This window comes from Bubalus kerabau, chromosome 18 (genome assembly GCF_029407905.1).
Source record: "Bubalus kerabau isolate K-KA32 ecotype Philippines breed swamp buffalo chromosome 18, PCC_UOA_SB_1v2, whole genome shotgun sequence".
Classification (NCBI taxonomy): Eukaryota; Metazoa; Chordata; class Mammalia; order Artiodactyla; family Bovidae; genus Bubalus; species Bubalus kerabau.
In genome coordinates, this window is record NC_073641.1 from 64317410 (window position 1) to 64343147 (window position 25738).

The following is a 25738-nucleotide window of genomic DNA, read 5'->3' on the forward strand; positions in this document are numbered from 1 at the left end:
CTAAGCTCTGGAGCTGTGGGCTACTTCCCCAAATAAAATCCTTGCCTGTAATGCTTGCCTTGACGTTTGTTTCTTAAAGGATCTGAGTGCATCATTTCTTTATTGAGCTTCCCCAAATCTTGTGTTAATCACTTTCACTTTATGAAAGTGAACGTCGCTCAGTCATGTCCAGTTCTTCACGACCACATCGACCGTAGTCCGCCAGGCTCCTCTGTCCATGGGATTCTCCATGCAAGAATATTAGACTGGGTTGGCATGCCTTTCTCCAGGGGATCTTCTTGATTCAGAGACTGAACCTGGGACTCCTGCATGGCAGGCAGATTCTTTACCATCTGAGCCACCAGGGAAGCCCATTAACCAGAATGAGCTTGTCCAATTCCTCCTACAGTCCCTCATATTTATTCCTCGTGTATCAACCATTCAACAAATATTTACCATCGCCAACGAGCCAGGCCTGATGAGCTTGGTTCGTTCCCTGAATGCCTCCTGTCTTGACTGCATTGCTTCTAAAAGTTACAGTGAAAAGCAAACCCAGCCCTCAAGCACAGTTTAGCAGGTCCTGTTGGGAAGGAATGCTCACCTTCCACGTTCAGGACACACGACTTCCATTCAGGCAGCTCGATGCTGGACACAGGACGCTGCCTCTTACTGCACTCTCACTGTTAACTTGAAATCCTGGAAACTTTCCCCACTTACTCCTGTAGATTCTGTCTTATTCTGTATTTGAGCAATTGCTCTTTTGAAGCTTATATTTATAAGCTCTAACTTCACCGGACAGCTCATCCTATTAGCCCAGTTTGGTTTTATCCTGTTGTGGTCCCTTTGGGTCTTGACTTGGAGAGGAAACCTATTCGCTCACACCCATGTGTTGATGGGCAAGCTTCAGACTTGTGCATCTCTGGGCAGGCCTGGTGAAAAGTGGCTGATTAGCTAAACAGAGGGGCTTCCCTGGGGGCCCAGGGGTAAAGAATCTGCCTGCAATGCAGGACCTGCAGGAAACTCGAGTTCAATCAGGAAGATTGAACTTGGGTTCAGTCAGGAAGATTCCCCTAGAGGAGGAAATGGCAACCACTCCAATATTCTGGCCTGGACAATTCCATGGACTGTATAGGTCCATGGGGGTCACAAAGAGTCGGACACTGAGCAACTTCCATTTTCACTTCCAGTATTCTTGCCTGGAGAATCTCATGTTCAGAGGAGCCTGGTGGGCTACAGTCCATGAGGTCTCAAAGATTCAGACATGACTGAAGTGACTGAGATGCACGCATGTAAGCTGAGCAGAAGCATAGTACACATTATCTCTTTCCCCTAACTGTAATTTTCTATAGGAAACTTTGCTTTTTGGAGAACTTAGAGCCCATTTAATAGAAGCAGATTCTGTGCATCCTACCAGTAACAGTGGAAAAGGCTAGAGGTCCTGCTGGCAAGCAATGTGGAGTGAGTTCACTGTGAATTTGTATGAGGACAATGACTTTTCAGAAGGCTATAGCTGAAACACTGATGAAATGTGTTCCTTCACAGATGACTGAGTCTAACTGTGTTTGCGTGTGATTTTAAAATTCAATATAGGGGCTTCCCAGGTGGCTCAGTGGTAAAGAATTCATCATCAGCCAAGCTCAGTCATGTCCAACTCTTTGCAACCCCATGGACTATACAGTCCGTGAAATTCTCCAGGGCAGAATACTGGAGTGGATAACCTTTCCCTTCTCCAGGGCATCTTCCCAACCCAGGGATTGAACCCAGGTCTCCCACATTGCAGGTGAATTCTTTACCAGCTGAGCCACAAGGGAAGCCCAAGAACACAGGAGTGGGTAGCTTATGCCTTCTTCAGGGGATCTTCCTGACCCAGGAATCAGACCGGGGTATCCTTCATTGCAGGTGGATTCTTTACCAACTGAGCTATGAGGGAGTGGTAAAGAATCTGCCTGCCAATATACAAGAGTCACAGGTTTGATCCCTGATCCAGGAAGATCCCACAAGCTGCGGAACAACGAAGCAGGTGCACCGCAATTATTGAGCCTGTGCTCTGGAGCCTGGGAGCAACAACTACTGAAGCCTGCATGCCCAGAACCTGTGCGCTGCAACAAGAGAAGCCACAGCAGTGAGACGCCTGCACACTACAGCTAGAGAGTAGCCCCCGCTTTCCACAAGAGAAAAGCCCAGGCAGCCATGAAGACCCAGCAGAGTCAAAAAAAAAAAAAAAAATCAGAAAATTATTTAAAAAGTCAGTTCAATTCAGTCACTTAGTCATGTCCGACTCTTTGCGACCCCATGGACTGCAGCACGCCAGGCCTCCCTGTCCATCACCAACTCCCGGAGCTTGCTCAAACTCATGTCCACCGAGTCAGTGATGCCATTTAACCATCTCATCCTCTGTCGTCCCCTTCTCCTCCCACCTTCAATCTTTCCCAGCATCAGGGTCTTTTCCAAGGAGTCAGTTGTTTGCATCAGGTGGCCAAAGTATTGGAGCTTCCACTTCAGCATCTGTTCTTCCAATGAATATTCAGGACTGATTTTCTTCAGGATTGACTGGTTTGATCTCCTTGCAGTCCAAGGGACTCTCAAGAGTCTTCTCCAACACCACAGTTCGAATTCATCAATTCTTCAGCGATCAACTTTCTTTATGATCCAACTCTCACATCCATCCATAACTACTGGAAAACCCATAACTTTGACTAGATGGACTTTTGTTGGCAAAATAATGTCTCCACTTTTTAATATACTGTTTAGGTTGGTCATAGCTTTTTTTCCAAGGAGCAAGCGTCTTTTAATTTCATGGCTACAGTCACCATCTGCAGTGATTTTTGATCCCAAGAAAATAAAGTATCTCACTGTTTCCATCGTTTCCCCATCTATTTGCCATGAAGTGATGGGACAAGTGGTGGGACCAGATGCCATGATCCTCATTTTTTTGAATGCTGAGTTTTAAGCCAGCTTTCTCAGTCTCCTCTTTCACTTTCATCAAGAGGCTTTTTAGATCCTCTTCATTTTCTGCCATAAGGGTGGTATCATATTTTAAAAAGTACATTTCAAAAAATTTCTTTTTCTGAATTAAAAATTCTTATCCAATGCCAAAGAGGAGAAAGTTCTGTTAGGTTCAGGGAAAGTGAAATAAAGATCTTTGATGTAGTAACTTATGGGTCTACTCTGTCTGCTATTCTGAACCTTCATCAGGGTGTTAATAAACAGCAACCAACAAACAGCAACCAACAACAACCAACAAAAGTCAGACAATTCTGCCTTCCTAAGTCAGAAGACTGGCAGAACAGAAAGGACATCCAGAACAGGTAATATCAGACATCACATGATGCTGGACAACCTCCCTGGGTCTCAGTTTCTTCAGTGGCCCCCTTGTCTATTTCATAGGGTCGTGGTAAGAATCAGCATCTTTAGTATGAAGGTGCTTTGTAAACTGCAATCCACTGTTCAAATGTCAAGCATGATTATTTATAAATTCCAGAAACTCCTAACTTATTCAGTCCCCTAACCACCCATGCATGATTGACACTTAGGGTTATGAAATAGTTTTTAAATGGATGGCATGCATGTCCAACTCAGGTAATATAGGAGAAAAATATTCTCATTGAAGACAAAGAAGAAATGGTAATTAGAAAGAAGAAAATGACAAAAATGAGAAATCAGAAGCTCTGGGATTAATCAGCTTATAGTGTCAGGAATCTGAATGTGGGAAAGTCTGTTTTATGATATTTTACTGAGATACAAAGGAAGGTTGTTGGTAATGGGAGCCATGGCCAGCTTTGATGATTCTCTTCCTGATGTTCAAATAGACTCCACTCTTTTCCATTCACTTTGAACTTGGTTGGTTTATCCTCCCCAAAACTCACTCATTTAGCTTGCTCACTCATTACTTGTCCCTGAAACACTTACACAGACCTTTAATAACCAAAGTGTTTGAGAACACAAGGACCTGGATAACAGGGAACAATGCAGAAGGTCGACATAAGCTATGACAAACCTAGACAGCATATTAAAAAGCAAAAACATCACTTTTCCAACAAAGGTCCATAGAGTCAAAGCTATGGTTTTTCCAGTAGTCATGTATGAATGTGAGAGATGGACCATAAAAAAGGCTTAGCGTCGAAGAATTGATGCTTTTGAACTGTGGTACTAGAGAAGACTCTTGAGAGACCCTTGGACAGCAAGGAGATCAAATCAGTCAATCCTAAAGGCAATCAACCCTGAATATTCATTGGAAGGACAGATGCTGAAGCTGAAGCTCCAATCCTTTGGCCACCAGATGTGAGGAGCTGACTCATTGGAAAAGACTCTGATGCTGGGAAAGATTGAAGGAGAGGGGGAAGACAGAGGATGAGATGGCTGGATGGCATCACTGACTCGAGGGACATGGGTTTGAGCAAACTCCAGGTGATAGTGAAGGACAGGGAAGCCTGGTGTGCTGCAGTCCATGAGCTTGCAAAGAATCAGACATGACTTAGTGACTGAACAACAACAACAACAGCCAAGTAAGCAAAGAGCTGAAGCCCACAAGTGGACAATGATCAGAACATTGAATGATTTGTCCGTAGGCTTTTGGCACCCACTTTTCTGCATGAAATGATGGAGTATCTGTCACCACACCTATTCTCTACAACTAGAAAGACCCCTAGAATCTTGGAGAAGAGTACAGGAAATGCATCTATTCAATTCAGACTGTGAAAGCAGTAATGTACTTGCATTTCACCTCTTTCCTGAACTTCAGGGAGGATGGAAGAGGGTGGAACAGGTTGAGCAATAAATATGCTTACAAAGCAAATGCCTTCATCACAACACATATCATATCTTGACAAGTTCTGTAGGCCCCGAGCTATGAGATGGTGTAAAAGTCTCATTTTTTCATTCCATTGACTTTAATTAGACTCACAAGTTTGACAATTTATAGGTATTATCAGTAAGACTTTTTAAAGCCAGTATTCTTAACAGTTAAGTTCCTCCAAACTCACCCAGCTCAACTGCACAAATTTTAACAGAAGATACAAGCATATATTTTTGTGACACTTTCTAGTACCCAGTCTACAGAGTGGCCATAGGAAGATATAGTAGAGCAATAACATAGAAAAGGTTCTTTAAAAATGACTCTTTCAGATATTCATAAAACATCTGAAAATGAGCCAAAAGCTTTCAGACAATGGGGAAAGGATTCTTTTTTTAATCCTTTGAAAGCTCCTTCTTTATGTTTTCATTTATGTTTTTCTGGGAGCTATTTCTGTTCCCCTTAATGTTTACACAGGGATGCTTTTTGAATACATGGATCTAATATGCAATCACTTCACACCTGTTGTGTTTTCCTGACTGGGGCCATTAAGCATGTTCACCTTCCAGGAAACATTCCAAGACTGCAACACGATGTCACCAGCAATGTCAGTTCAAGCTGATCCAGGATGGTGTGTAATTCTAACTGAAAAACAGCACCAGTATATGGGACACAAATACTATACTTAGGAGGGAAATCCAGAGCATGACATTTCTTCAGATCACGTGAAAAAAGAACTCAACTTTACCATGTTTTACTGTTCTGTGCTGTTGATAGTAGGGCTGACAGAGACAGTGGGAAGAAAATTTGATAGGCATCTCCTACTGAAGACATAATATGATTATTAGCAAAGATGACTGGTCACTGAAAGGAACTTGAATCTACTTCTATAAGTTTGTAGATGTCTGATGGAATCAGAGAAGCTGGAAAAGTTAAACTTTCTTTTCCTTTGCTGTACTTCTTGTCTCCTGGTCTCTCTTACTCTGAACAGTGTCTTCTTTTATGCCCAGTTCTGGAATAAGAAGGATAAACAAACAAAAACTTATTTGTAACTTGCTTCTTTGGGGAGCTTAGAAGACAGAGAGATCTGTGCTCCTCTGAAATAAGAGATGGGATAACCTGAGTCTTGGAAGAGACAGAACTCTTAAAAGGTACCATGCCATAGGAGTGATTATATTTTTGCCAACTCAAAGATCTTTGATAGAGACGTTGATCAGAGAATTTCTATAAACTGTTTGATTTTTCATCATTAGAAGAGCCCTATAAGAAATTACTTCTATCGATAAACAACAAGGATACGAATGGGTCTTTGACTGAAATAGCCAGTTGCCAACCTGGTGAGACTGAAGGCCTCCTCCTGATCCCGGGTTTCCAGTCTGACTCACCACGGGCCCTGCAGTCATCCTAGGTCTCCCTCTCTTGGGGTGAGTAGTGAGTTCCAATTCCTGCTTTTGCATTTGAGTCATGTGGGGAGGATTTATTGTGGCTCAGACAGTAAAGAATCCGCCTGCAATGCAGGGGACCTGGGTTCGATCTCCGAGTCAGGAAGATCCCCTGGAGAAGGGAATTTCAACCCACTCCAGTATTTTTGCCTGGAGAATCCCACAACAGAGGAACCTGATGGGCTAGAGTTCATGGGGTCACAATGAGTCAGACATGACTGAGGGACTAACACTTTCACCTTTTTTTTTTCACCTGGGTCCCGCCCTGGACGTATTAAATCAGACCATGAATGGGAGGGTAGACGTTTGATCATTTATTAAGTGCTCCCGGTGATTCTAACGTGCAGACCGGGCTGAGAACTACTAGGTCATTCCATCAACCTCTTCTGTGACACAGACTCATGTTCTGGCAGAGGAAGAGAGTGAAGTCACTGAGTCACCGCCATCATTTACACCTTTGCTGGAAGCATGCAGCAGGAGAAGAGCCAAGGGCGAGGACAGGAGGTGGAAGCTGATGAGAATGTGAACAGGAAAGTAAGCAGAGGAAAATGCCAACCACTCTGGGATGGTGGAGAAAGTCAAGGTGAAAATCAGGACCAACGATAAAGAAGATCTGAAAAGAGAGGGGGAAAGGACTCATGGAGACACATTTCACTTATTTCAAAATCGTGCTAGAACCAGCTAATTATTGGAACAGGAAGTGGGGTTGGGGCATGTGGAAAGGGAGATTGATTCAGTACTTTCTGGTTTGGAGGGCAGGTGATTCAATTCATTGTGGAAGCAGAAAAAGACATGGACAAATAGTGACCCTCAAAATTTGTTTCCCTAAGGGCACCACATGGGGAAAACCACCCAGGATCTTTTCTGTTTTCAAGAGCATGAGCAGTCATCATTAGTCTACTATAGTCCAGTAGCAAAAAAGAAATTTCTTTTTTACCTTAAATGAAGCCCTGATTTTAAAAAATAATAATTTTTTTGAGTACAGTCCTCAATTTTATGGTTCTGGGTAATGGTAATTCAGTGCAGGTTGGCAATTTCACAAAATGTAACAATGCTCCATTGTAATGCCAGGTTGAAATGAAGCACTCTGTGGAACCTGTTAGTAGCTAAAAATTGTGTAGGGCAATCATAAGCAGCACAAAGCAAAAAGCTAAAATATAGAGTCCTGCTCTCCTGATGAGAATTTTTAGAAAATCAGAACTGTGTATTTCAATAATGTGCTTGTTTGCAGATATATTGTATTTTCATCATGTCAACTCAGCTAGTTCTTGGTTCTGTCTATTTATTCCCTGCTCCCCAGTATAGGGTAAGTCATTGAAAGTACTGATTTAAAGACATGTGTTTTTAACATTACCACCTCTGAAATTAGGATGTGCTGTAAAATAAACAGGATCTTACGTTGGAAGAAATAGGGTTGCCCTTCCAGGCCTGACCAATCACCTCTTTCCTCCATGTTCAAGACGTGCTACTTCAAAGGCTGTGACACACTCTTTTCAGGGACTTCTTTCTGGTGGGAGCGTTTCTGGGACACTTGGATGCTGGGCCCTGACTTTTCTGCTGGGGGCCTGTGCTCTTGCCATTTACCTTGATATACCTGCCATCACTCAGTCTCCGCAGCAAGTGCATGAGGAGCAACTCTGCACTGAGAGGTCCCAAGTCCTGGACGAAAGAGACCATACGGGCTCTCATGAAAGTTCTCCTCCAAGCATGCAGTTGACCTCCTTTTCATAAGAGAAAGTTCCAGTTCCTTCATCTCCCTATAAGGGCTCTAACCTTATCCCTGGGGTCCCCCTCTCATGACCTTGTCTAAACCTAATTCCCTCCCATGGGCCTCATCTCCCAATCCCATCACCGTGGGGATAAGGTCTTTAACCTATGATGTTGGGAGAGACACAAACATTCATTTCATAGGAGATGCAAGAAAATTAATAAATACCTATTTAGTATGATGCAGTAAAAGTGAAATGAATACTCAAATGTTTGTGTAGGCAAAGAGAAGAGTGTGGAAGAAAAATGTACTTAATTGCTTACATTGTGCACCTAAATTACATCATGGGTAGTTAGAAGGAGGGATGGGAACATTTTATTTATTTATGGCTGTGCTGGGTCTTCATTACTGCATACAGGCTTTCTCTAGTTGCAGCGAGAGGGGCCTATTCTTCATTTCGGGGCTCAGACTTTCTCGTTGTGGAGCACAGGCTCTAGGATCCATGGGCTTCAGTAGTTGTGGTTCACGGGCTTAGTTACCAGTGGCATGAGTATTCTTCCCGGACCAGGGATCGAACCCATGGCCTCTGTATTACCAGGTGGATTCTTAACCACTGTACCACCAGGGAAGTCCCAACAAGGACATTTTAAATTTGACTTTAGACTTTTCTGCAGTGTTTGGATTTTTCTGGGGAGGATGTATTGCTTTTGAAGTTTCAGTAGCTCAAAAAAAAAAAAAAAGAAAGAAAAAAACAACACAAACAAGCATGAACCCGTAATCTACAAAAACTGTGCTGCTCCTGCCTAGTCTGAAGCTCCAATATTAATACATAACAGGCTGGAGTGTGGCCTCTTATAGGATGCATTTCTTAAAGAGCAGCCTCTGAGTAATAATGTCTGTATTCCAGGTGCCACAAGAGGAAGCCAGTGGGAGCCTCATCCTCATGCCTTGGTGAGAAGACCCATCATGTTTCCGGTCCTGAGGTGGCCCACCCGTGATGGAGTTAGCAAGTGGAGTGTGGAGCCTGCAGCATAGCTACACATCTCAGAGAGAAGCTTCCTCTGAAACTTGAAAGAGAGCCAGTGAAGAGGACTGTCAGAGGAATTACAGTCTTCCCAATAAGAGGGACTTCTATCATTGCAGTGGGCAAACGCTTCTATTTAGACTCACAGCTGACTCATGATTGGACGTGGTTGGCCACATAATTATGAAGTCTGGGTTCCTAAATGATAAATTAGATGCAGTGCCTTCGTTTTGTGTAAGTCCTACTTAGAGCCACATGGCCTGAAATAGAGCCCCTTTGAAATGAATCACACTGTACACCAGAGACTGGAAAAATAGATTACATTGAAAATGAATCCAAAAAAATCCATTTTCCCCCTCTCACTGAGCTCACCAAAGTCTTAAATCTTGTATTCATATGAGGCTGTTGAAGTACTCTGGGTCTAAACTCAAAATATAGGTTACAAATCATGGGATGAAAATCCTTTTAATGAGTTGAATTCTTTTTGAGCGTGAGGAAAGATTTCTAGCATTTTACAGATTCCCAAAACTAAAGGCGCCCTTCGGAGGACATCTGGAGCGTTCCCAGGTCCCAGTGCCCACCAGACCTACAGGCGCAGTCACGCCCCAGAAACGCAGCTAGCTAACATGCTCCTTCTTCTGTCTTTCTTTTTAGATCTTTTAAATTGTGATAGTATGCACATAACATTGAAATTTACCATCTAAATAATTTTTAAGTGTACAGTACCAAAGCATTAAGTCTATTCATACTATTGGACAACCAATCTCCAGGACTTTTTGTTTTGCTAAACTGAAATTCTGTACCCATTAAACAACAGCTCCTCACTCCCTTCTTCCCAACCCCCAGCCCCAGGCACCCATCATTTTACTTCCTGTTTCTATGAGTTTGATTGCTCCAAAACCCTCAGGGAAGTGGACTCCTACAATATTTTGTCCTGGCTTATTTCCCTGAGCCTAGAGTCCCCAGAGATGTTGCAGCATGTGTCAGAATTTCTTTTTTCTTAAGCTGAATAATACTCCATTGTATCTATTGGCCACATTTTATGTATTCATTGTCTGTTGATGAACACTTTGCTTGCTTCTTCCTTTTGGTCATAAGGAATAATACTCCTATGAACATGGGTGTACAAATATCTGAGACTCTATTTTCAATTCTTTTGAATATATAACCAGAGCTGGAATTGCTGGATTATATGATAATTCTGTTTTTAATTTTTTGAGGAGCAGCCATACTGTTTTCCATATCTTCTTTCTTTTTAATGAAAACAGGTTCATTTGGGTTTTATTCTGGTGATGGAAAATTACATATGCTCATGTATGTCAAAGTGGAAAGAAAACAAAACCAGTAATTCCCCTACCCAGCAAAACAAATGTTAATATACAATAACACTAGTTACTATGCATTATATAGTATGTATATTATATGATGAATATAAAGAATATGTTGTTGTTATTACTCTTATCCTGATAAGAATAAACTAGGGATACATATGTGCATGTGTGTGCTAAGTTGCTTCAGTCATGTCTGACTCTTTATAACCCCATGGACTGTAGCCCACCAGGCTCCTCTCTCCATGAGATTCTCCAGGCAAGAATACTGGAGTGGGTTGCCATGCCCTCCTCCAGGGGATCTTCCTGACCCAGGGATCGAGCCAGCATCTTTTATGTCTCCTGCATCGGCAGGCAGGTTCTTTACCACTAGCACCACCTGGGAAGCCCAAGGAATACATGTATTCCCTAGTTGATTACCTGATTCCTTGTAGTCAAAATATTTTAAAAGAAAGTAAATGCCATAACTAACAATAACCAGAAAAATCCACCAACTAAATGACCACTAGTGAAACTGATGCTCCCTGAGCCTCCCTCCCCAATAACACTGCCTGTCAACTGGGAATCTGTGTTAGACAGTCTCTCTCACTGACTCTGGGATGTCCAAATAAAATATAAATTGATTCTAAAGTGAAACTTTAGACCCATGGGGTTGCAAAGAGTTGGGCACAACTGAGCCACTGAACTGAAACATGGCAAACCATGACTGATTTCATTAAATTGATGCACGGATATAAATGATCTGAGATGTGGCTGAGAACTGGTGGTTTCTCAGAGTCCCCAGGGTGATTCTTAGGTGCAGCCAGACCTGAGAAAAAATGCAGTCAGTGAAAGGTCACGCTGTCACCTAAGGCAAGCCAGCACTGGCCCTGGATCCAGTCTCACTAGCTGCTCCCAGATGAAGTTCCAACTGTGTTCTCTCCCCACGACAGTACCTTCCCTCTCTACTGGAGCATTCACTGGAAGGACTGATGCTGAAGCTGAAGCTCCAATACTTTGGCCACCTGATGTGAGCAGCCAACTCATTGGAAAAGACCCTGATGCTGGGAAAGACTGAAGGCAAAAGGAGAAGAGGGTGGAGAAAATGAGATGGCTGGATGGTATCAACTCAATGGACATGAGTTTGAGCAAACTCCGGGAGATGGTGAAGGACAGGGAGAGCTGATGTGCTGCAGTCCACGGGGTTGCAAAGAGTTGGACACGACTGATCGACTGAGCAACAACAACTGGAACATTCCCACCAGTATGACTCAAACATGTTGCTATTTCTCCCGTTTCCCACCCCCACCAAAAAGATTATCCTTGACTCAAGGCGATGGCACCCCACTCCAGTACTTTTGCCTGGAGAATCCCAGGGACGGGGAAGCCTGGTGGGCTGCTGTCTATGGGGCCGCACAGAGTCGGACACAACTGAAGCGACTTAGCAGCAGCAGCAGCACTCTTATCTCTAGGTTCTGTCCATTCTTCTGCCCCTTTTTATAGGTGTCTGCTCTCATCTCCACTTCCTCTCTCACAGCAACAAGGCTTTCTTCACCATCTCTCCAGAGAAGCTGCCCTGGGCCACTGATTTCCTGGCTCCAGTCCAGCAGTCTTCCTCAGTCCTTAACAAACTTGGTCTCTCAGCATCAAGTCACCTCTCCCTCCTTCCTGAGACACTTCCTCCACATGGCATCCAGGTGGGCCTTCTCTCTTGGTTTTCCTCCCCTTTATCTCGAGCTACTGGGTGCACACCTCCCTGTCTCCCCAGCCTGGTCCCGCCACACGGACACCATTGCTGCTCCTCAAACACATCAGACTCAGTCCTGGCCTCTGCTCCTTGCATCCGCTGGTACCTCTGCCTGGAGAGTCCTTTCCTCAGGCAACCTCCCTGTTTTCTGCAAGTCATCCCTTCCCCTTAGCAGACACTCCTTCCCTTTCCTCTCCCCGGTGATCTTCTGCACCCACAATCAGGATGTCTACTTCTTCTAGCGCTGATCTGATTGTCAATTTCTTCTCGACTTCCCCTGTATAGACTGACCTCCAGGGAAGTATTTCTTTTGTTCCCTGCTTGCTCTGTCTTCTGTGCCTACAAAGTGCCCACACATGCTAAGTGCTTCATAGTTGGCCATGCACACTTGGTGGACTTCCCTGGTGGCTCAGTGGTAAAGAATCCGCCTGCCAATGCAGGAGACATGGGTTCGATCCCTGGGTCAAGAAGATCTCCTGGAGGAGGAAAGGACAACCCACTCCAGCATTCTTGCCTGGGAAATCCCATGGACAGAGAAGACAGGCAGGCTACAGTCCATGGGGTTGAAAAAGAATCAGATACCACTCGGCAACTAAAAAACAGCAGCAACAACATCTACACTTTGTAGGAAAAAGGATGCCAACACAGTTCGGTATTCATTATTTTTAAAATTAGAGCTTGCTGCTGCTGCTACTAAGTCACTTCAGTCGTGTCCGACTCTGTGCGACCCCATAGACGGCAGCCCATCAGGCTCCACCGTCCCTGGGATTCTCCAGGCAAGAACACTAGAGTGGGTTGCCATTTCCTTCTCCAATCCATGAAAGTGAAAAGTGAAAGTGAAGTCGCTCAGTCATGTCCAACCCTTAGCATGGACTGCAGCCTACCAGGCCCCTCCGTCCATGGGATTTTCCAGGCAAGAGTACTGGAGTGGGGTGCCATTGGCCATTAAATTTTAAATTTTGTCAAGAATAAAATATACAATTTCTCAAAAATTGTAGGTTCAGTCTTTAAGATAAAGTCATAAAATACCTTTCTCTGTGCTCATATTTTCATTCCAAAAGTTGTGTGCCCATTTAGGTAGATGAGGATTAAAAGGCTAATCTCTAGCACCCCTCACACTGAGGCAGGGAGATTTTGTATATTTCAGGAAAGTATCATATTACAGTTGAAGTTTATAATTGGCATTTTCACTTAATACTGTATCTTAGACATCTTCCTGTGTCAACAAACACTACTTTGCACCAGCATCTCAACGCCTGAAAGGCTGAGCAATGTGGATAGATCTAAACAGTAATGACAACGACAGCAGCAAGTTTGTAGAGCACGTATGTCAGGTGTTTTGTGAAGCGCTCAACATGCGTGGCTTCATTAATTCTCATAACACCTCTAGGGAGTGATAAGTTATTATCTGTGGTGTTGCAGGAGACTCTTGAGAGTCCCTTGGACTGCAAGGAGATCCAACCAGTCCATCCTAAAGGAGATCAGTCCTGGGTGTTCATTGGAAGGACTGATGTTGAAGCTGAAACTCCAATACTTTGGCCACCTGATGCAAAGAGCTGACTCATTTGAAAAGACCCTGATGCTGGGAGGGATTGGGGGCAGGAGGAGAAGGGGATGACAGAGGATGAGATGGTTGGATGGCATCACTGACTCAATGGACATGAGTTTGAGTAAACTCTGGGAGTTGGTGATGGACAGGGAGGCCTGGCGTGCTGCAGTCCATGGGGTCTCAAAGAGTTGGACACAACTGAGCGACTGAACTGAATTGAACTGAACTGAACTCATGAAAAGGCCAAGGTTTAGCTGAGATTGAAACCCTGGCCTGTCTGACGCCCAGTGTGCAAACTCATGTTCCACATTCTGCTGCCCACGTGTGTACTCCTGCCTCTATTGCCCTGATGACTAATTTCTAGAGATGGAACTTCTGTGTCAAGAGTGTGCACAGTTTAGCTTTACAAACACATACGAATTTCCCTCCAAAAGAGTGCAGTGAGTTTATAATTGTCATTTCTCACAACTTCACCATTCTTGATATTTTATTGTTTTAATGCACCTTTTAATTACTGACTTTGTTACAGTTTGTCTTTTATAAATGTCTTGTTTGTGAACTTAGATTGTTTTTTCTATCGTGGATTTTCTTTTCCTTATATCCATAGAAACTCTATATGTTTCAATGATTCAGTTCAGTTCAGTCGCTCAGTCGTGTCCGATTCTTTGCGACCTCATGAACTGCAGCACGCCAGGCCTCACTGTCCATCACCAACTCCCAGAGTTCACCTAAACTCACATGCATCGAGTCAGTGATGCCATTCAGCCATCTCATCCTCTGTCGTCCCCTTCTCCTCCTGCTCCCTATCCCTCCCAGCATCAGGGTCTTTTCCAGTGAGTCAACTCTTCGCATGAGGTGGCCAAAGTAAACCTTTTTTAATATTTTTTCCTATTTTTTTTCTTCATAGACATAGGTTTTATCACTGAACTAAAATTTTTCATTTTGATATAGTCAAACCTTCTCTTTGGTGGTTCCTGCTTTCAAGCCCAGGACCACATAATGACCAAAGCTTTTGCCCAATCGTTTTAGCTTTAATTTTCACATTAAAATATTTAATTCTTCTGAATTGTCTGTGTGTGTAAATTGTGAGGTAGAGGTCCAAATTTGTTTATTTCTAAATTGTTAGCCCAAAATGCCAATTAATATTTATAAAATAGATCTTTTATCCAATAATTGAGTTGCCATTTTTTTCTTGTACACTTGAGTCTTTTTCTAGAGTCATCATTTCAGTTACCAATTTTCTTTTCCTGCATTAGCACTGCACTGCTTTAAATGTGCATTAAAATCACTTAAAAACTTGCAGGACACAACTTAGTGACTGAACAACAACAACAGTAGTTTCAGCCCCTTTCAGATTATAGCTACTTTCTTACATGTGGTCTGTTTAAATACTTGGGGAGAAATGGCATTAGGTTCTGAATTTATAGAATAATTTAGATAAAAAATTTTATCTTTCCACTTTACGAAACTGTATCTGTCATTCTTTATTTACTCAAGTCTATGTATTCTTTTTTAAAAAACTGTTTTAGTGTGCACATAGTTCCTGCCCCACGTGGCTAGTTAACTTTATTCCTAACAATGTGATCACTGCTATTGTGAATGAGATGTTGTATTTCTGTTATATTTTCTATTTATTGGTGATTGAGTAAAAGAGACACTGATGTATAGAACAGTCTTATGGACTCTGTGAGAGAGGGAGAGGGTGGGAAGATTTGGGAGAATGGCATTGAAACATGTAAAATATCATGTATGAAACGAGTTGCCAGTCCAAGTTCGATGCACGATACTGGATGCTTGGGGCTGGTGCACTGGGACGACCCAGAGGGATGGAGTGGGGAGGGAGGAGGAAGGAGGGTTCAGGATGGGGAACACATGTATACCTGTGGCGGATTCATTTTGATATTTGGCAAAACTAATACAATTATGTAAAGTTTAAAAATAAAATAAAATTAAATAATAAAAAAAATGAGGATATGGAAGCGATGAGCACTTGTATATCCTTCTGTTACAAACAAGAATTGAGTACAATGGGGTTCTGTCTAGAAAAGATGAAGATATGGATTCAGTCCAGTTCCTGGTACACACTCTAGATCCCTGGGTCTGCAGCAACACTCACATTTCTGGAAAGGAACATGTACATGAGACTTCATGACAGCAAACGGTGGGATAAGTAAAGCCATACATATATATGCACTGGAATAGTACGTAGCAATGCAATGCATGTACTTGAGTCCCAGGCATCCACTTCAGGGAGCCCTGCAAACATGATGCAGACCCAAATAGGCAAGCTTGATAAAGAACCCTTCCGATAGAATGCCATTTCGGTGGACATCAAACCAACAGTAATAGAATTTAGAAGCTCGTATAATTTAATGAAAAGGCAGGTATACCTCAGCGATATTATTGATTTGGTTCCAGACCACCACAATAAAATGAGACACATGAATTTTATGGCTTCCTGGTGCACATAAAAAATATGTTTATACTATACTGTAGTCTACTAAAACAATGTACATATTTTAATTAAAAAATACCTTTTGCTAAAAAATGCTAACCATCGTCTGACAACACAGGGCTATCACAAACCTTTTGCAAAAAAATGCAGTATCTGCAAAGCGCAATGACTTTTCGCTTTCATACAACAAAAAATTATGCTTGTATTCAAGCTGCACAAAAATGACACACATCAAATCCATGCTGAGGATTACCTCTGAGGCAAGGAGGTGATCAGGAGGGAAATACAAAGAACTCCAACTGTATCAGCAGCTTTTTTAAATTTCTTAAGCCAGATGGTGGGTACGCAGGTGTTTATTTCATTTTTCTGGTATTGTTCTGCATCTACAATATTTTATACTAATTTGTTAGTAAAACTGCTATAGCTTTTTGTAGCTCATTTTGTAACCAGACAGTTTACTCACTTATCTCATTGTTTGTAAGAGTTATTTCACAGGGTTTTGTTGGGTTTTCCAGGTAGATAATCATATCATCTGAAAGTGATTACTGCTTTTGTCTTACTGGGATATAGAACTCCAGTTTAAATTTCTCTCTAATTTTATTAAGTAGCACTTCCGGAACAAGGTTAAACAGTAGTGATTAAAGTAGTCTGTTCTAGGGGCTTCCTGGTGGCTCAGTGGTAAATAATCCACCTGCCAATGCAGGAGACAGGGGTTCAATCCCTGGTCCGGGGGGACCCCACTTGCCTCGGAGCAACTAAGCCCCTGAGCTACTGAGCCCACATTCTAGACCCGGGGAACTGCAACTACAGAGGCCCACGCATCCTAGAGCCCGTGTTCCGCAACAGAGAAACCACTGCAATGAGGAGTTCGAGCACCACAACTAGCGAGCAGCTTCCCACCCGCCACAACTAGAGAAAAGCCTGTGCAGCAACGAAGACCAGCACAGCCAAAAATAAATAAAATTGTTTAAAAAGTAATCTATTCTAATGTTTCACCATCAAATATGATGCTGGCTATTGTTTTGATTCAGTGATAGGCTTCCATGACTTACAGGTGTGGAATAGAGTGATGTGTGTGTATATTGCAATGTGCATATACATGTGACTGACATGTGTGTAATATTACATGATATGCATATACAGTAACTTATTGTGTGATATGTACACACACATGTGATTAGCCTGTATAAAATACGTGCCCGGTATTTTATCTCATATCTTGTAACAAAGTATCTTGCCATCTACTTTACGAACAATTTGGGGCCTGGTAAATATTTTTCGACCTATGAAGAAAATCACATAATTTTTCTCATTTCATGTTTGAAAAGGACATACTTATATTAATAGGTTTTCTCACATTAAGCCACACTTACATTCCTGGAGCCTTATCCTCAGCATTATGCTTTTACATCAGCTGCTGTATTCTATCTGACAACCCCGCAGGGAAGATGCTTGCGTCCACATTTCAGAATAGTCAGGTTCTCCAGATTTTTCCAATTTTTGTTCACCCCAGTGGTTAACAGAGTAGAACAAACATCAGAAAAGAAGAGAGAGGCTGCAGTCTAGAATAATTTATAGACCCTACGAAGGCTCGGTTCCCTGATGACATTAAAGAACTCTCCCAGAAAAGCATGGGTTTGAGGTGGGGTATGGGGTCTTCAACAGTTTTCTTAATTTTCCCCTCTCGATGATTTTCTTTTCATTTTGAGGAATGAAATCTAAAGATGACATTGTCTTACAACCACGGCAGTGACAACACCCCATGGTCAGGTATCTCTCCGGCTGAAGATAAAATCATTCTTGTGTAAACTGAAGACATATTCAGCCATCACCTATACAATGTGTGTTTTATTTGTGGAAGCTGGAATTTTTTTCAGACCCTTTCCAAATGAAATAAAACCACCTCCTTCAGTGGTCCTGCTATGGTTATTCACGTTAAAGATAGCAGAATGAGGAGAAATTGCCAATCTTTTATCTAAATTATGACAACCTCAATAAGCCTAATAGTACATTTTCAGCTGGTCAGAGACTGAGAGTAACAAGCTATATTCTTGCTAAGAAAGAAAAAACTAACAAAGAAATTTCAAGGGGAAAAGAATAAAGTAAAAATAGCTTTCTGTACAGCAGGGTTTTAAGAGGAGAACCATAAAAAAACCTCATATTTCTTTCCTAATGTTGATGAGCTCCTGCCCTGAGGTAGACAATACAGGTCAATTGAGATTACTGGCTGGAAAAGTTTTAGGCAGGGAAGTAAAAAATCCAATATCTCAGTTGTAGCAGCAGGGTCAAAGCCAACCTGTAGAAAACTCTGAACCGTGGCTTTGATACCATGGCAGAACTGCCCTGCTCTAAGTCATTCTTAACTTTTGAAAGCAGGCCCATATTGTTTTAAGTGTAGTTTTGATTAGCAGTAAAGTAATGTTTGGCCTTCCCAGGTGGTTCTAGTGGTAAAGAACCCACCTGCTATTGCAGGAGACACTAGAGACCCTAGAGACCCAGGGTTTGATCCCTGGGTCAGGAAGATCACTTAGAGGAGGGCATGGCACTCCACTCCAGTATTTTTGCCTGGAGAATCCATGGAAAGAGGAACCTGGCAGGCTACAGTCCATAGGGTCGCAAAGAGTCAGACACAAATGAAGCAACTGAGCATGCACGCATGCAGAATGATGCTTGTTATCATTTTGTAGTAGTTTCCAGTCCATCGTTACCAAAAAATCTCCATCTTCATGCTTTAGGAATTACAATAAATGATGCAGAACCTCAGCTCCATACAACTGAAGGTTGATGATCGCTCTTCAACATGGATTTCTGGAACACTGACTGTGACCAGCTTTAAGCTGAATTAATATCAGATGAGCTCATAACTGCGTTAAGATCATTATCTTCTCCTTCTCCCTTTGTTTTACCTCAAATTTGGGAATTTGGTGGTGACAGATGGTAACTAGACTTATCACTTATCGGTGATCCTTTAGTAATATTAATATACAGAAATATCTCATCACCTTGTCATATAGCAGGAGCTAACGTAGTGTTGTAGGTCAACAGACTTCAAAAACAGATAGACAAATTCATAGAATGAGATCTGATTTGTGGTTATCAGAAGTGGGGGCTGGGAGGAGGGATGGTTAGATGGTTAAAAAAATAACTGAGGAATTTGCTCTCTCCTGCTCAGTGCTGTGGTCTAACACAAAGACTCCCCTGCTGGTGGGCAACGGGCAGACACAACAGGTTTACTTTAGTCTTTAAAACCAAGATCATATCAGTTTCCACTTACGTGTTACTCTTCCACATCCTTCCCAGGAAAGGCATCGAAATAAAGGGTAAGAACCATGGCTTTACAGGCCAGTAACCCAGATAATCTGGGTTCTTTCATTTCCTTCAATGACACTTAACAAATTCATTTCTAAACCTCAGTTTCCCACCCTAAAGATGTCCCACCGTACGTGGGCACTGAGGATTTAAAAATACCATTCTTAAAGGGCTCAGCTTGATCTTCAGCATCTTGAAGTTTCTTAGACAATACTTCAAAGACCTTGGCTATTCACTCAAACAACATTATCTGTTTTTTGTCCCTGAATTCCTGTAACAAGTAACTTCAAACAGGACCTCAATCCCATACAATCTTTTGTGCTTGATATATTTATCATCTTTTTAAAAAGTACTGTTATAGTTATCTGGATGATGATGTAGGCCCACACGCGTTCAGGCTGTGTGTCTGCTCTTGTGTTTATGTCTGTGCAGGATGAAGAGCAGAGTCCTGGCATAGACCGCATGGGGATTTTACAGTGGCTTGAACAGAAAAACGTGGGGCAAGAACAGCGCCAGCTCCACCACTTAGGACAAATCGAGGGCCACGAGCATAGCGGCAAATATGCAATGATGACGTTTTTTAATGAAAAGGTATTTTTAGATTTCACGATTTGGGGGGCCGGTTACTAGTTAATTGGCTTCTGGAGATAACATATCATTGATTTAAAGTGAGATCATATGTATACCCAGAGAAAATCATAATTTAAAAAGACACTTGTGCCCCAACGTTCATAGCAGCCATATTTACAATAGCCAGGACACAGACACCAACTAAATGCCTATAAATAGAGGAATGGATAAAGAAGATATGGTACATATATACAATGGAATATTATGCAGCCATAAAAATGAAATTGGATCATTTGTAGAGACATGGACGGACCTAGAGACCATCATGCAGAGCAAAGCAAATCAGAAAAAGAAAAGCAAATATTGTATATTGATGCATATGTGTGGAATCTAGAAAAATGGTGTAGATGATCTTATTTGCAAAGCAGAAATAGAGACAAAGATGTAGAGAACAAATATATGGATACTAAGGGGGACAAGGAGGTCAGAGGAATTGGGAGGTTGGAATTGACATATATACACTACTGATACTATGCATAAAACAGATAACTCATGAGAATATGCTGTGTAGCACAGGTAAGTGTACTCAGTGTTCTGTGGTAACCTGAATGGGAAGGAAGTTCAAAAGGGACAAAATACGTGTATATGGATGACTGATTCACTTTGCTGTACAGTAGAAACTAATACAACACTGCAAAACAACTCTACTCCAATAAAAACCAACGTAAATAAATAAAAAGAGTTAAGGATTCTTTAAAATAATTCATCCACACTGAGAAACTGTCACAGGCAAGAGGAGACTAAGTGGAAGAAATATGGACTCTCGGAAATAAAAGGGACATCAGTGTAAAAACAGGTGCTATGTGGACAGAGTCTGGAGTGTAGTTATTAGTAAAGTACCAGTGTTGTGCTTTGGGAGCAAATACACTATGGCCGGGTCAGAAGCTGACGCTAAGGGAAACTAGCTGATGGGTATGTGGAAACTCTATTATCTTTCCAACTTCTGTAAAGTTACTCCAATGTAAAAATTTGACTTTAAAAATTAAAACATCAAATAAGAATTAAAGAACATTTAAAAGGCATAATTGGCACTAATTGTGACCTTGCTTAATATTCTATACCAGAGACTCTTCTACGTGTTTTATGTATATCATTTATGCACATACAGGCTTCCCAGGTGGTGCTAGTGATCAAGAATCTGCCTGCCAATGCAGGAGATGCAAGAGACATGGGTTCAATTCCAGGGTCAGGAAGATCCCTTGAAGGAAGACATGGCAACCCACCCCACTATTCCTGCCTGGAGAATCCATGGAAGAGGAACCTAGTGGGCTGCAGACCATGGGGTCTCAAAGAGCTGGGCATGACTGAGCGTGCACATATATCCTTCATGTGCTTTCTTTCTTACTAAAGTCCCAGGAGGCAAGCACTACCTTTTCATTCCTCATTTTCCAGATGAAGACAGCAAGGGACAGAGAAGTTAAGCAACCTGACCAAGGCCACTAAGTCCTGAGCAGGAACCTCAGGCTTTTGACATCTGTGGTTTTAACCACCACACAACAGACTGTTCACAGCCATAGTCACTCAAACGGTGGCCCATCCTGGGGAAGGTCTTAAGACAAGTTGACAAGAAGAAACCGTAAATCTCTCCTTCAGTCCATTTTAAGTAATTTAGTTTCAAGAAAACAGTACCCATCCAAAAAAAGAAAAAAAAATCACATTAAATGTGAATGTTATTGGTTTCCGGGTTTCGTTCATGTATCAGCCATAAATTTGCTAGGCTATAATCCTAAATATTTATACTCAGTTTTAGGCTTATATTTAAATGATTTTACAACAAAAAGAGTTTCAGTCAACCCTACAGGGTCAAAATATTTTTGTAGAGTCCATATATATCTCAAGTTTGAGAACACAGTGTTACAACTTTTCTTGGCCAGCTCGCTCACTTCAGGCCTTGCAATGTTCCTCCTGCTCCAAGGTCCAGTGGAATTCTTTATCTATAAATTACTTAGCTTCAGCCCTAAAGTAACATGGGAGAACACAGCTGCCGCTCTGCAGGGTGGAAGCCCAGGATTTAGGGTTCCTGGGGTCCTTACTCACCTCCTCAGTACTTTGATCTCTGAGTCACTCACCCCATGGGTATGTCCATCTCTTCAACAAAGCGCTCAGCTCAGTGAGGACAGAGCGAGGCTCTCCCCACCCGCTCACTCTCTTTGGGAAGAACACACAGGGTTTTGCCAATAGCAGGTGCCCAGTGATGTCTGTTCATTCCAGGGAAACCCCAGCCAAAGTTCAAGGCCATCCTGCCCGGGAATTTGCCTGTTGGTGCTTTTCACAGCATCTTGGGGGGTCAGGATGAGTCCTGGGACCTCACTGCATCAGCCCCTCCCAACACCCACCTAGCTGAGCTGTGCCTACAGGGATGTGTGTTCATGGTAAGTTGAGGCAGCACGTGTGATGTTGCCTTCTGAGACTGTTCTGGAAAACCTGCCATTTTCACACAAATTATATTTTATTATTATTTTTAGAGTAAACATTGGAGAAGGCAATGGCACCCCACTCCAGTACTCTTGCCTGGAAAATCCCATGGACGGAGGAACCTGGAAGGCTGCAGTCCATGGGGTTGCTGAGGGTCGGACACGACTGAGCGACTTCACTTTCACTTTTCCCTTTCATGCATTGGAGAAGGAAATGGCAACCCACTCCAGTGTTCTTGCCTGGAGAATCCCAGGGACGGCGGAGCCTCATGGGCTGCCGTCTACGGGGTCGCACAGAGTCGGACACGACTGAAGTGACTTAGCAGCAGAGTAAACACTTTATTTTCTTTGTTGCTGTACAAATCACAATGATGGAATTGTCCTTCTCTCTCTTTTTTTTTTCCTCCCTTTGGCCATGCCGCGTGGCTTATGGGATCTTAGTTCCCCAAACAGGGACGGAAGCCCTGCCCCCTGCAGTATTGTGGACTCTTCACCACTAGACCTCCAGGGAAGTCTCCCACATATTTTAAATTTCATTTCACTGAGGCCCAAAGGCTTTCAAAGAGTTCCCCGGGATCACACAGCTAGTGAGGATGGAGGCAAGGGTGATTCCACATATTTCCATGTGAACCTGGCCATCTGGATCAGAAGCTTCCAGAACATAGGAAACTTGTCTCAAATTTTGCTGCACCCTGCTTGTCACTTAACCTAGATCACAGTAGATTTACAATGAGTGCTCCTTCAATGGATGAATAAATACATACATTAATTACTCTGGGACAATTAATAAAGGCTAAATACCCCAGATGCTATACCCTACACTTAGCATCGATGCAGCAATTAGCCTGCATGGCTCTGTGGACCAAAGCCACAAGGTGATTCATGAGGCTCTTTGGAGATGATATAGGACTCTGGCAAGAACCTTGCCGAAAACAGGAGATTTCAATATGCTTTGAGAGAGGTGGCCGTCGATATGTTGGCTGCTGAGGCATCTATAATACAGGAACAGACGGAACCACTGCTTGGCTCTGTGCTGGCATTTTCCCTAATTCTCTAAAGAAATGTATCAAGGGCTCCAAAAGGACAGGCTGGGATCTGTCCCACACAGACTCAGAGAAGACACACCATTCTCCCCGACCCCAGTTCCTCGAGGGTCAAGTGGGCAGACACTAAAATCATGGGGAAGACGACCTATAACTTCCTCTGCTGGAGGGCAGGGAGAGCTCAGAAGAGCAGAGATATTCTGGAACTGTCAGGGGGCAGCTGTGCCTGGGCCGGCACAGGTGGACACAGTGGCAAATGGGAGAGAGCGGCTGGTGGCAGCAACAGCAAAGGCCAAGTGCCCAGGCAATGTCAGTGCTTGGCCAAGGGTGCTGACAAGGGGCAGGCAACCAAGGCTTGCCCATGCCCACAAGGGCTGCTAGTCTGATGGCTTTCCAGAGCAGCAAGAGGCTCGAGAAGAAATTGGCAACATTTGCCACAAGGGTGGAGGCTCATGCTCTGCTGGGCGTCGCTGTGTGGCCCACTCCCCATGGACCCCATCCCCTTGGCCAATAACCCCCGAGGGCAGCAACTGTGACTGAGTCACCCAGATCAGGGTGCATACCAGATTTAAGGGTGAGTGAAGTGGGCTGGGAGTCATGAGACACACGATACCTGCTGGATTCCAGGCCTGGGCTGGCCATTTGCAACTTCTGATGGAGTCTTCATTGTTGGGACTCTTGAGAGACTGACGTGAGAAGCCTGAGAAGCTCTCTGTTTGGAAAGAGATCTCAACTGGAATCTAGCCTACCTCAAGAAACCAGAGACCAACAAATCAACAACCTAACCTTACACCTAAAGCAGCTAGCAGAATCTTCTTTTGAGGTCATGCAGGCCTTTGTTCCAGGGTTGCCACCCCAAAGCATCTCTTGGTCATGCAAACACAAAGCATGTCTTGCCATCGTTGTGAAGTCCTTGATTACAGATGCTTTACCAGAAGATGTCCAAGTGCTTTCTTTGGGGATGGCTTTGTCAATGATTTTTCATACTGTTCATGGGGTGCTCAAGGCAAGAATACTGAAGTGGTTTGCCATTCCCTTCTCCAGTGGACCACGTTTTGTCAGAAACCCATCCATCTTGGGTGGCTCTACACAGCATGGCTCTCATAGTTTCATTGAGTTAGATTAGGCTGTGGTCCATGTGATCAGTTTGGTTAGTTTTCTGTGATTGTGGTTTTTATTCTGTCTGCCCTCTGATGAGTAAGGATAAGAAGCTTATGGAAGCTTCCTGATGGGAGAAACTGACTGTAGGGGGAACTGGGTCTTGTTCTGATGTGCAGGGGCCATGCTCAGTAAATCTTAAAGGAAATCCTAAGAGAAAACTAGTCAATACTAAGGAAATCAGTCCTGAATATTCACTGGAAGGACTGACGCTGAAGTTAAAGCTCCAATGTTTTGGCCAGCTGATGCAAAGAACTGACTCACTGGAAAAGACCCTGATGCTGGGAAAGATTGAAGGTGGGAGGAAAAAGAGATGACAGAGGATGAGATGGTTGAATGTCATCACTGACTCGATGGACATGAGTTTGAGCAGGTCCAGGAGTTGGTGATGGACAGGGAAGCCTAGCATGCTGCAGTCCATGGGGTTGCAAAGAGTCAGACATGACTGAGTGGCTGAACTGAACTGAACTGAACTGGTGTCGATGATTTTAGTCGAACTGCATCTCAGTTAAAGGTTAGGGCTCTTCTGTTCCTTTAGAAGAGTCCCTCTTCTGTGGATTCGGACTTCTTTGAGCTGACCATCACTGGTCCTGCAGGGGGGCACATGAGTATGCATGTCAGTGTTCCAGCTCAGGTAGGCTCCCCCTGAAACCATTGGGAGCTACAAGCCTGGAGATACCTGAATAGATGGGAAGGACTCAGCTTCACTTGCAAATGAGAGTCTATAACAGGAACCACACTGGACTTGGCTAAAAATGATCTAGGCTGATATCCTACTCATAGGTTAAATAACTCAGGTCTGGGGAAAGATGAATGATGGACTGTAACATTTCAGTGAAATTTCTTTTAGGGGATCATCAGGAAAACCTCCTCAAAGAGGGAGGGATTGGGAGTTGAAGCGGGGGGTGGGGGGGGTTCCTTTGAAGGCAGTAGATGTAGCCACTATCAACCAACCTGGGAAGACAGAGATTTTGGGTCAGGGGCTGAAACTTCAGTGATGCACCTCATGTTAGAGTGTGAGTATGTGCTGGTATGGTAGCTCAAGAAAGGCTGGTGGGTCTTGCCTGCTGGCTCTGTGGTAAAGAATCCACCTGCCAGTGCAGGAGACACAAGTTCAATCCCTGGTCTGGGAAGATCTCACACACCATAGAGCAATGAAGCCCCTGCACTGCAAGTATTGA